Here is a 14,131-nt window from a genome sequence, read left to right on the forward strand (position 1 = left end):
GTACCTCAAAGGGACGAAAGTTACGGAAAGTTAAAAATCATCAGCACCCCACTTTAAGATACAATAAATGCCATTCGGTTAAGCATCGTTTGTACTTGTTTGTACCGCTTTTCGTTTCGTTTGTACTCTCACGGGGGTGAAAATACGGGATATCGAAAATTCGTATAAGAGTAACTTTGTCATTTTTAGAGATATTTTAAATCCGCAAGCGGGTTCTGTTTCGGAATCGTTTGTACCCGTTTGTACCACCGCCAGTTTTGTTTGTATCCTTAAGGGGGTGATTGTACCAAATTTTCAAAATTGGGGTAAGAGCAATCTTTGCCCCCCCCCCCACACACACACACACACGCACACAGACAAGTGCGCACGATACACGAGTTTTCACCGAGTGTGCCTCCAGGATATAAGATATCGGAAACGCCAGCACAGATCATTTACCTTCCGATCATCGTCCGGAGCATTTCGGATTTAACGCTTCGCGTCGTGGATCAAGATTGATTGATTTTCGCGGAGAGAAGATCACCGTTAGACTGCATGTACGAAGACAGCGGTAACGTGAGATGCTCGTACTGAACGGAGCTGAGCAGGTGCAACAGACGAGAAACAAAATTAGAGAGACGATCCGATCGCAATAGAAGAAACTCACTGCGTCGAACGTTGACGTTTTGAAATTATTGGGTTTTGTTGTACAAAATGGCTAAAATCTTAAACATTGGAGGTGAACCGATCTTTGACGACAGCGTTGTCAAGATTGAGACACACACGTACAATCCGTACGCTAACACAACGTTTGGACATAATAATGAGATAAGAATACCCATACAACAGCAGAATTTATACACGTTGCCGTGCGAGAGCTTTCTCTACGTTGAAGGAAAATTGACGATAAAGAGAAAAAATGACGAGACAACGCTTGTGAATAATTGCGTGGCGTTCATGTTTGACGAAGTTCGATACGAGCTCAATGGCGTGGAGATTGATCGCAACAGAAACGTTGGAATAACCAGTACCATCAAGAACTATGTATCGTTGACAAATGACAAAGCAAAAATTATGCAAAATGCTGGATGGGACATTTCATCTTCTCACCCGGAGGGATATTTCAACTTTTGCGTACCGCTCAACACATTGTTGGGCTTTTAGGATTACAAACGCGTGGTTGTTAACGCTTGTCACGAATTAATTTTGATACGAGCGCGTAGCGATAACAATTGCATTGTAGGAAATCCGGCGACGGAGCCGGAAATTGAATTGTTTAAGGGGATCCTATAGTGGCAGTAGTTACCGACATTTTTTTATTATAAGAAATCTTTGAATTGGCTTTACAGAATTGCAAAATTCTTTTATAGAATTAAAGTACGCACAAAAATCTACCCTGCGACACACAATTTCATATCGGAAACAAAAAAAATTAACAAGCACAGTAACAACTGTGCCGCAATCAACACGTAGAACTACGTCTATTAGAATAGAACATATATGGAAGAGGCATTGAACATCGAGTCTGTGTCCGACATCGTGCGAGAGAGAAACGTTAATTGTGCGAGAAAGAAAGGTAGTGAAGCCTAATCGTCCGCAATGCGCATACGCAGATATCGATAACCATATAGTACTATTTCATGTTAAAGTATTCAGCGAAGGAAACTAGACGTAGGGCTACGTCAACTGTCAGTTGACGTAGTTCGACGTTGTTGGCACAAACTGTGCCGCAAGCAACAACGTAATTTTTTCATTTTTTCGGGAAATAATTGACCGAATTTCAAAATGTGAAAGCAGCAACTTCGCGTTATTAAGATTCAACATCGACCTTTATATCTAGGGCAGCGACATCATCCTTTGATTTACCCTTGAAACTTGGTGACATTTATGAGTATATGTTCGGCTCAGAAATTCGAGCTCAGAAGTTCGAGCCGAACATATATTCATAAATGTCACCAAGTTTCAAGCTAATCGGCTTCTCACATTCTATATAGATTTATTTATTTTATTTATTTTTATTCATTATTCATTTATTCATTATTCATTTTTCATTTATTCATTCATTATTCATTATTCATTTATTCATTTATTCATTTATTCATTATTCATTTATTCTTCATTCATTATTCATTTATTCATTTATTCATTCATTCATTCTTATTCATTCATTCATTATTCATTTATTCATTATTCATTATTCATTTATTCATTTATTCATTTATTCATTATTCATTTATTCATTCATTCATTCATTATTCATTCATTCATTATTCATTCTTCATTTATTCATTTATTCATTTCATTCATTATTCATTATTCTTATTCATTTATTCATTCATTATTATTCATTTTATTCATTTATTCATTATTCATTCATTCATTCATTTATTCATTCATATTCATTTATTCATTTATTCATTTATTCATTTATTCATTTTCATTTCATTCATTATTCATTTATTCATTTATTCATTTATTCATTCATTTCATTTATTCATTTATTCTTTATTCATTTATTCATTTATTCATTCATTCATTCATTCATTTATTCATTTATTTATTTATTCATTCATTTATTTATTTATTCATTCATTTATTTATTCATTCATTCATTTATTCATTCATTCATTTATTTATTCATTCATTTATTTATTCATTCATTTATTTATTTATTCATTTATTTATTTATTTATTTATTTATTCATTTATTTATTTATTTATTTATTTATTTATTTATTAATGTTTTATTTTATATTATTTTTATTTATTTATTTATTTTATATATTGTTTTATTGATTTATTGAATTATTGATTTATTTATTTATTGATATATTTATTTTTATTTATTTATTTATTTATTGTTTAATTTATTTATTGATTGATTGATTTATTGATTTATTGATTTATTGATTTATAAATTTTATTAATTTTTGATTGATTGATTGATTGATGATTGATTTATTTATTATTATTTATTAATATATTTATTTATTAATTTTTTGATTTATTGTTTAATTTATTTATTTATTTATTAAACCTTGAAAAGTATTAAAAGAAAATATACTTTATTATATAGTTTTTGAAAGCTCTCGATGTAAGCTAAATGTTTTTGCAATTTAATAAATAAATAAATGAATAAATGAATGGATGAATGTATTCAATGGGTGAATGGATGAATGGATTTAATAAATAAATAAATGAATGAATGGATGAATGGATGAATGGGTGAATGGATGAATGGATTTAATAAATAAATGAATGAATGAATGGATGAATGAATGATAATTTATTTATTTATTAAATCCATTCATCCATTCACCCATTCATCCATTCACCCATTCATTGATTCATCCATTCATTCATTCATTTATTTATTAAATCCATTCATCCATTCACCAATTTATTCATTCACCATTTATTCATTCATCCATTCATCCATTTATTCATTCATTTATTTATTTATGAAATTGCGAAAACCCATAGCTTACATCAAGATCTTTCAAAAACTATATAATAAAGTATATTTTTCTTTAATACTTTTCCAGAACAAACCCATATCGAAAAATTAACCACGAAAACATTTAGCTTACATCGAGAGCTTTCAAAAACTATATAATAAAGTATATTTTTCTTTAATACTTTTCGAGAAAAAGAAAACGTTGCATGAAAACGTTGCAAGAAAACGTTGCATGAAAACGTTGCATGAAAACGTTGCAAGAAAACGTTGCAGTCGTACCCCCATACCCCCCGAGAAAGACGTAGTTCTACGTCAAAAAATTTTACTAATTTGGGCACATACAGTTGTCATCTGACGACAATAACAAAAATACTGCAGTTTATATATATAAAATGACACCCAGGCGGGGTAGGGACAACATGTAGGAACAATATTGTGTAAATAAAACCAAGATTCAACGCCTAGAAAAAAAGATTTTCTTAAAGTTTTATTAAGCAAAAGCACATTCAGGTTGATAGGATAAGCAATATTGCGTGTAGCGAGAGATGGCGCAGCAATCGAACAAAGACAAATGTCTTTCGTTAGACAAGGACAGATATAGATATATAACATAGAAAACACAATTAGAAATGTTGACATTACCGACGTCGAGGAAGTTCGGCCTTTCCTACAGGATCTCCTTAAAGTACATATGCCTCACGTTACATTAAACGAGGTCAATAAGCTATCCATGCTACGGGCCTTGGAAAGCAGGCGATATCGCCGATATCTTAGTGTCAGTTTCCGTTCGTGGGATCTGTACAAATACCCCATGTTGCAGAGCACGACCAAGCATTCGTGGGCCGTCAAAACTGCGACTCACAATCAGCTAGAGAAGCCGCGATACGTTATCTTTGTACTGCAGACCGGTCGCAAGAATATCATGTCGCAAGATGTTAGCGTATTCGATGACTGTAACTTGATCTATATAAAACTTTATCTAAACTCTGAATTTTATCCGTACGATGACTTGAATCTAGATTTTGGCAAAAATCGATACGCCGTCCTTTTTGATATGTATGCGCGTTTTCGTAAAGCTCATTACGGATACGACTGCTTCGATACGCTTTGCACCGTAGTTACATTCCTGACAAAAGGACCTTTTGTTGTCATTGATTGCTCGCGACAAAACAAATTTATCAAGAGCGCCACCGTGGATGTGCGAATAGAATTTTACTGTAAAGAGACTATACCGACAAATACTACAGCCTATTGTCTTATCTTGCATGATCGCGTAATCGAATACTGTCCGTTGTCGAACGTAGTGCGCAAAATCATGTAAATTGCAATATCAGCAGAAATTGCAATATAAGAGGCATAGATGTACCGCGATAAGATACAGATTGCTCCGTTGTTTTGTCATGATTGTCGAGATGAAATTTGTCGTAAAGGAGGTGGCTGTGCTGAGAAACGGGACCGTTTTGGCGCATTACATTTTTACACTCTTCATGCCGTGGAATCTTCTCACAAAATCCAACAAATCATGTGTTTCCTGGTTGATTGCAAATCACCATGGACTACAATGGGAGGACGGAATCGTGCCGTACAGCATGGCGAAACACCTAATTACATCAGCCGTACTTGAAGAGGGCGACGCGACGTCGACTCTTGTGTACGTCAAGGGATGCCGGAAACGAGAATGGCTGGTGGATCTGCTTGAGAATTATGCGAGAAAAAACCTAAACATTGAGACTTTGGATGCAGATTACGAAGATATCAAATCTTTAAATAATAATAATCTAGATGTTACTAATACTATACGACGCGGAAAACATGTTAAGAATTGCGCATTATTTAAACGAAACGCAAGAACCATTTATTTGCTAGATTGAGACCTCACACCTTATACGAGGTGTGATCAAAAAGTTCGTGCAATGAATTTTTTCTGCCGACGTGGCAACAATGTAGGCTTCTATGGTGGTTTGGCGTCCAAGGGAAAGCCTTGCACTAATGACTCGTAAGGCTTCCTCTTAGACGCCAAACCACCATAGAAGCCTACAGTGTTGCCACGTCGGCAGAAAAAAATTTATGGCACAAACTTTTTGATCACACCTCGTACACTCCTCTCGTAATCGCACAAGTTAAAAGGACTAATTCCCTGACTCAAAAGATGACCGACGATCGCACCGCTCACGGAAGGCGTCCTAGCGTAATTACAGTTGACCCTTCCCAAGCCATTAAAAGTGCGTTCGGCTCGCGCCACGCGCCTCAGAGCGTGTACCTGCGAGCAACATTTGTAAATACCTAATTGCGTCCTTCCTTACCCCTATCCCTCTGGTTAGCCTTTTCTTCGCTTCCCAGTTTTCTTTATTATCCTAATCCTGGGGTTGGACGTAACATATATATAGAGAAAAATCCTTTATTATGAGATAGGGATCCTAATATGAGACGGCGAAGTTTTTTCATGGTGGGATCAACATCTTAACATATCTCATATTAGAATCCTGTCTCATGATAGGGGACTTTCCTCTATATATATTATGGTCTCGCCAGCCGAGAGGGCATGCCGCAAATTCACTACATATAGAGGAGACCGGGGCTAAACAATCTGGATTTTTTCGGTGCCGATTTTTAATAACAAAATAAATAATTTAAGTTAAATATTGTATACCACTGTAAAGAGTGAACCTTTAGCTACAAAATTTATTTAGGAAATTTTTATCTACGTCGCTTTGTTTAACCGGTATGGAGCAAAAACGACAACGGTGCAAAAATTGAAATCTCAAAAATGCCGGGGTTAAAGCGTCCTCCTCCTGGGGCTAATCAGTCACACTGCATTTTCTATATACGTACATCTAATTCTGAAAAATAATAGGATACATTTTAATAATTGTTTTTTAAGAAAAAAATATAAAAATTTATTTAAAGTTTTTATGCGAAACATTATTAAAAAATAATTGTTTTACCTATTCCATAAAACAATTTAGGCACGTGAATACAGATCCTGACGAGCGCACGACGACGACGACGACGACGACGACGATGACGGCCACGACACGTTTGCACTCGTAAAAATTATAACACGGCAGGTAACCTGCCGAAACTCCGTTGGTCACATGGGTACCATAAGCAGCGTTTACAATGTTAATAGCGAGTTCGCACAATATACAGGTTCCGAGATATTTGATTAGACGTATTTATCCCGTAGACGTTTTAGCCCTCGGTCTCCCCTATATAGAAATCGCTAAAAGGTATTTGTTTAAAGTGAATGTGTCGGGAAGGGCGCGCAGCCCGGCGAGCAAGCATTCGTCTTCCGGCAGTCGTAGCGTAAAGTCGTGTCCGTCTACTAAGATCAGTTTTCGAGTACATTCTTTCGAGCGGATTTCTATTCGAGATACGTAGTTGCGAAAGTCATTCGGACTAATAATCACAAGTCGACACACAAAATGATTCAAGCATCGGAATAGGCTTATCTTATAGATTTTTCACCGTTGAACACGAATCTGGTCTCAAAAATTGCCCATCACGTCGAGATTTTGAGAAAAACGGTCTTAAAGACTCAAAAAACCCTGTTTTTGCCCGTTTTTGATGACATGTAGAAAGTGAAGTTGAGGTACTAGAAGTCTCTAACTAGGCTTAAATTGAAGCTTGAACCTTCAGCTAAAAGGATCAAATCGAAAAGACCCTGAATCAATCCATAAATTTTCATGTAGCATAACTTCTTCATGTGCGCGCGCACTCTACTTGCACTTACATAGCCGTGCACAGTGGCACACTTATAAATTTTAATTTTGCTATTTACTGTTTTTGTGGTCGTTGATTACGAATCTAAGGTAAAATTTTAAAAATTCAAAATGGCGGATTAAAAATGGCGGACATAAAATTTTAAATATTGACGGATTTGATTGAAACTTGGTATCAGGAGATTTTTGAGGTCGTTGGTTACGAATCTAGAGTCATAATTTAAACATTTAAAATGGAAGACGTAAAATTTAAAAAACAATAAATTTGCTTAAAATTTGGAGTCTGGGTGTGCTTGAAGTCGCCGATTACGCATCGGAAGTTAAATTTGGAAAAATAAAGATTACTGCCTGGGGTTCGGCTTGCGCGGCGAAAGGGTTTGGCTCGCGCCCGCACGCGGCGCATCACCGGTATATTTTCGCGTGATTAAGATTCAACATCGACCTTTATATCTAGGGCAGCTCGGCAGGGTCCCTACAGCGTTCTAAGCGTTATGGTATTTACTTTTTTTGTATGAAATTACAAGTTTTTCGACATTTAACCTTTAATTGACTCTTCTAATTTACAATGCCTAGAAATTGCAAAACAGATCCAAATTCGTTCTGTTACATTTGTGGACAGTTTATGACAAAAAGCAGAGACGCACATTGACGCCTGCTGTAAAACAAATATATGATTACTATTTTGGTTTCAAAGTAACAAATTTGGATAAAAGTTGGACTCCAAACTTTTGCTGTAATCATTGCACATCAGCTGTTTGGCGCTCACCAAACTGTAGATAGATGCATGTATCATACTCATTAGTTTAATCTCGTTCTTACTCGTTGTACATAGTAGTCTTCGCATACCTAGTATTAAGTATTTCGGTGACTCGCGCGAAACGTCAGCGGATCGCGATCGACGCGGAATCGATATTTGCGCGACTCACCAATCGGTGCTGCCCTCGCTCACCCCACGAGGGCACCCGCCTGAAGAACAAGTACTCGCTCGCGACACTGTTCCAGCGCCGCGAGCACTCAGCACTCATTCGTTACGACGTCTCGGAGCACAGACGCTTTCGCTAATATTCGGAGTCGCGAGATCACCAGCCCGCTCCCTGATAGTGCGATCGCCTACTTTCTCGGCCTGCTTGTTTGCCGCCTTTATCTGCTTCCTCCTGCTTGCTTGCTGCCTGCCTTGACTTGCTTGCTGCCTGCCTTGCATTTGCCTTGCTTGCTGCCCTGCTTGCGCTGCTGCACGAGCCCGATCGTGACCGAGAGACGAAGCATCCATGAGTCGACGGCACAACGAACAGTGAGTCGCATTTGCTTAACTTAATTCGCTTTGGGGAGACTTTACACACACCCCCTGGTCCTTCGAGCTTCGCTTTATCGCAAATCCGGGTACGGCTCTACCGCCCCCCGAGCATCAGCTTTATTTTTATGGAGCCGAGGACAGCGTCCTTCCATGCCTTTTGGTATTTCAATGTTATGGAAAGAATCAACAGATCATTTAACCAATTGTTACTTTTGTGCAATAAATATTTATGGGTTTTCTGGGGAAAATAAATGTAACATCGAATATCCAAATGTATCTTCTGTTACTTACCCACAAAATCACAACGAATTGTTACCAGTACCAAAACCACCAAAATTTCCTTAAAAAGACAATTTATTTACAGGTGAATTTAATGATTCACAATTGCAATCAACGAATTCTAATTTCAATAATGACCGTGAGGAGCCAGATGTCGTGCTCGATTTTCAGTATTCTGAAGCCACATCTAATAAACCACACCTTATAAATCAGAAAAAACTGAATAATCTATTTAGAGACCTGAATGCCAAGGGAACGGGCTTGGAAAAATTAGCGGGGAAAGAAGACCCTGTTGAGCTTGACTCTAGTCTGGCACGCACGCACGCACGCACGCACGCACGCACGCACGCACGCACGCACGCACGCACGCACGCACGCACGCACGCACGCACGCACGCACGCACGCACGCACGCACGCACGCACGCACGCACGCACGCACGCACGCACGCACGCACGCACGCACGCACGCACGCACGCACGCACGCACGCACGCACGCACGCACGCACGCACGCACGCACGCACGCACGCACGCACGCACGCACGCACGCACGCACGCACGCACGCACGCACGCACGCACGCACGCACGCACGCACGCACGCACGCACGCACGCACGCACGCACGCACGCACGCACGCACGCACGCACGCACGCACGCACGCACGCACGCACGCACGCACGCACGCACGCACGCACGCACGCACGCACGCACGCACGCACGCAACGCACGCACGCACGCACGCACGCACGCACGCACGCACGCACGCACGCACGCACGCCACGCACGCACGCACGCACGCACGCACGCACGCACGCACGCACGCACGCACGCACGCACGCACGCACGCACGCACGCACGCACGCACGCACGCACGCACGCACGCACGCACGCACGCACGCACGCACGCGCACGCCACGCACGCACGCACGCACGCACGCACGCACGCACGCACGCACGCACGCACGCACGCACGCACGCACGCACGCACGCACGCACGCACGCACGTGAGAGGCAAGGGGATTACTCACTTTAAACCAACACCCCGAAGGGATCAGCTTCCTGCTACGTCCACGTCGTTGATCCTGGGTGATGCCGAGAGCAGGACACGCGCACATGGAAAAGTTATGCTACATTAAAATTTATGATTGATTCAGGGTCTTTTCGATTTGATTCTTTTAGCTGAAGATTCAAGCTTCAATTTAAGCCTAGTTAGAGACTTCTAGCACCTCAGCTTCACTTTCTACATGTCAAAAAAAACGAGCAAAAACAGAGTTTTTTGAGTCTTTGAGTCCGTTTTCCTCAAAATCTCGACGTGATGGGCAATTTTTGAGACCAGATTCGTGTTCAGTGGTAAAAAATCTATAAGATAAGCCTATTCCGATGCTTGAATCAGAAAAAAAGTCATTTTTTGTCGACCAGAATCTGTTATCGGCCCGGTAGTACATCATATTTCCGAACGCCCAACACGAGAGAAAGGGACGGTCGTCGCAGTATTCAGCCATTGTGGATTGATCTGAAAAGCCTCCCCGGCTTGAGTCAAGCCGGCTTGAGTCAAGCAGCCATTGTGGAACATTCTGGAAAGCCTTCCGAGCTCGAGAAAAGCGGCCATAGTGGATTTTTTTAGAGAGCCCTGTTGAGCAGGGTCCTTGTGACCATCAATGAGTGAGGAATTCCTTATTTCAAGGAAAGATTAAACTACGAGGTAACCTTTTTGATCTATTTGAGAGAGGACGTTAGACGCTCGTTTAACGTCACACGAGGGATCGACGATCCTTTCATAGTGGCCATTCTCAATTTACTTAATTCATGAGAGTGAGTATGGAAGAACACTTCCTCAATTATAGAAAAGTCGTTCACCTTTGATTTCGAGTCAATTCATAAAGCTGAGCTCAATCTAAATATGTTTATTCTCTTTTTCTTGTGGTTGCAACCATTTCAATAACAATTAAAAAATGTAAATTGCTAATTGTTGTGCGATTGATACTACATGATAAACACGAGACTTTTAGATTATTCACTTGATTCCTTTCTTATGCATACGTGCTTCGCACTTAAGACTCGTTTCTAATACCATTATCTGCGATAATATATATTAACCGTTTTATTGCGTTTTGATAATATCTCTCGATAGATTATTTATTGTATTCGTACCTTTATTACTCTGCGATTTATTACTATTGGATATTGCGTTCTCTTTACCGAATTAATGTGTCAATTAAAGATTGAAGGCCTAATACTATTATAATTCAGTATACATTATTCGATTTATACTATCTTACTAAATACTTTACTTTTCTGAAATCAGAAACTTTTCTTTCAATGAATGGAAATTCCATAGTGATTGTTTATGATGACGATGATAATTATTTACGAACAAAGGATAAATTAACGCATTACTTCGAATATTCTTTCAATTGTCTTTGCAATGATACTCATTTATATTGTTTTGTGTGAATAACTTGAATGATCCTTTCTTTGATTTCTAACAATTTGTTCTGTGCTTGACTACGTCAAGAATAATTATATGCGAGCATACTACTATAGTTTTCTATAGAAAGAATCTGTTCATTTGATAAAGGATTACATTCGTAAATTCACTAATCATTTCCTTTTTCATTATATTTTATACAGCTTATTTTCTTGTGACATACCGATTTATATATCTTTATATTGATTCTGTGACAATTAAACTGCGATTAAGTACTTTGAAACACAAATTAAACCGAAACACACAATTTCTCTCTACATACAAATTCTCGTGTTATTTGTTCCTTCCTCATTTAAATCAAGAGGCCAGGCTCGTGCGCGGGTTTGTACTAAACAGTATTGGTAATGAATGGTAGCTCGACCAGGTATGTCCTTTAAAACTCGGTATCGGGCGCTAAGCGCGAATACTCATACCACGGTACACTAAATCCAAGCCAACGCTAAATATCTCAGGCGTGAATTCTTAGTAATTCAGATCGCTGTTAGATCTCGGGTAGAAGAGAAGAGGGAGCGCAGCGCAATTAGCACACCAAAAATAATATAAATAATAATATATTTCGTAAGTAATAAGGATAAGGTATGTGACAATTTTGTTTCGCGGATAACAACAATATCGTAACGACTCCCGTAACAATTTTCATTTCGCAATGTTTTTCGCACAAAACGCAGCAACGAGTACCGTCTGATACTACAGTTAATAACGCGAATGATATCTCGCTCTTACGCGACGATACCTCGCTCACATGACCCATGACTACGCGAATATCTCACGAATATAGGACGATATTTTGCAAATAGTCCCGCAATGACTCCGCAAATGATACCTCGCAATCACGCGACGATATCTCGCGAAGTCCGCAATACCAAAACGCGAAAGGTGTCTCGCACATCAAGACGCGAAATGTATCTCCCAGTTCCGCGACAATACTATGTCCGAATAAGCGCGAAGGACACCTCGCCAAAACCCGAAAGATGCCTCACATTACGCAATCGGCACCTCGTCAAATACACAAGACGCGATTACGCGAAACGTATCTCACACTTTCGCGACAATCCTATGCCCGAATAATACATCACGGATTCTATAAAGGATAACTTTCCGATGATTCTACAATTATGCGCTCCCGCATTGCGGGACGGAATGTACAACGTGGCTCTAATTACGCGGTGACTGCCGGCTGCGTGCGGTCGCCCCGAGAAAGGCGACCACGTTTTACTCTCTCGGTCGGGCCCTCCGTCAGTATCTCTTTCGGTAATTATTTACGGTAAACATGCTTCTCTCCCGCGACACTGCGCGACTCCCGGAAGGGTCTCGACCGCGAAAAGAATCTTACTTGTGACCAAGATGCTCGAGTAGTGGCAGTTACAGTTTCGATGTCGCAAGCTCGGCAGCCGGTGCTTCCCGGAATGTCGCCTCACGCCACACTGACACGACAGTGGCAATCCTCTGGCCCGGCGGGACTACGCTGGGCGCCTGCGCGCCGTGCTTGCAAGCCCTCCTTGCCGATTAGCCCTTCGCGAGCGCTGCGTCCGATCCGAGCGCTCTCCGCTCCTGTCGGCGCCCCTCGCGTCTGCCTCGCCCGCCGGCGGTATGTTTGAAAAGCTGCTACGAGTCCGGCTGTTCAGGCCGCGACTTCTGGGCCGGTACTCGACTGCCAGGCTGGCCAGGCCATGGCTACGTCGACCGGTAGGCAGTATCCCGTAGGGATAGGGTTGTTCCTTGGCTGGAATCTCGTCGGGGTGTCCCTCTGCTTGGATTCTCCGTGAGCGGGCTTCATCTCAACGTCGTTGGGGCTGAGCGCTTGCCCTGCGAGACGCTCCAAGCTGTATCGGCAATGGGCCCAAGCATAACCCGCCCGTCGGCCAACTCCTCCGTAGAACGTCTCCTGACAGTTCCCGCGGTGCGACTCAAGCCGTTACAACTCCTCCTAGCTATCTACTCAGCATCTGTAATTCTCGTAAAATAAGGTAGTTTCTAATAGATTATGACGCGGTCGCCCCGCTCCTCTCGGACAGAGGCGACATCCCGGACGTTCCCCTCGGTCGAGCTACCGTCTGGACAGGGGACGTGACCTTGTCACGTCACAATATATATATATATATAATATTAACATAATTATTTTTTAAACCGCTTTTAACTACAAAAATTAAATTATTTATATTGAACCAATTAATAATTATTAAAATCAGTAATTTACGTGAGATTAATTACTTATTATTTAAAAAATTAATAATTATTTTTTAATAATTATTAATTTTCAAACAAGTACCTAGTAATTTATTTTTGACAAACTATTAATTATTTTAATAATAAAGAATTTATTTTTATTAATTATGAATTTACAAAATAAATTAATGAATTTTCACCTAAATACTAACTTTCACGTAACTAGAAATTTTTCTCTAAAAATTACCAATTTCCTAAGTAGTCTGTAATTTACTTTTACCTAAATATTATTAATTTTTATGTAATAAGTATTTTTTTGTCACTATTACTAATTTGCTAATTTAATAAAAATTTAATTTGTTATTGCTAATTTTGTAAATAATTAAAAAATAAAAAATAAAAATTTTTTTGCCGATTTTTTCCTTCTTAAGGGGATCCTGCAGTGATAGACGAAATTCCTCGATGTTGATAATGTCAACCGTTATAATTTTGTTTTCCCTATATCTGTCTTTGTCTAACGAAATAACATCTGTCCTTTTTTCGATTGCTCGCCATCTCTCGCAAGATCCAACAACTACTGTTGCTGCTCTTCTTGTCATTCTGCATCCGTATTTGTATTACTAAAATAATTTTTCGATGGATCTTTTGTTGTACGCATTGAATCTTACTTCTACTTGCACGATATTATTCCTACATGTTTTTTCAAGGGCAGATGATAAATATTATGTATGTATAAACTGCAGAA

General features: G+C 39.7%; 1 long non-coding RNA gene across 1 annotated transcript in view; it reads right to left on the reverse strand.

The window, feature by feature from the left end:
* Positions 1-14,131, reverse strand: part of LOC139820997 (uncharacterized) — a 213,200-nt gene that overhangs the window by 83,182 nt on the left and 115,887 nt on the right. The gene's annotated exons all lie outside the window — the stretch shown is intronic.

The sequence above is a fragment of the Temnothorax longispinosus genome, chromosome 10 (genome assembly GCF_030848805.1).
Source record: "Temnothorax longispinosus isolate EJ_2023e chromosome 10, Tlon_JGU_v1, whole genome shotgun sequence".
In the NCBI taxonomy this organism is placed as follows: Eukaryota; Metazoa; Arthropoda; class Insecta; order Hymenoptera; family Formicidae; genus Temnothorax; species Temnothorax longispinosus.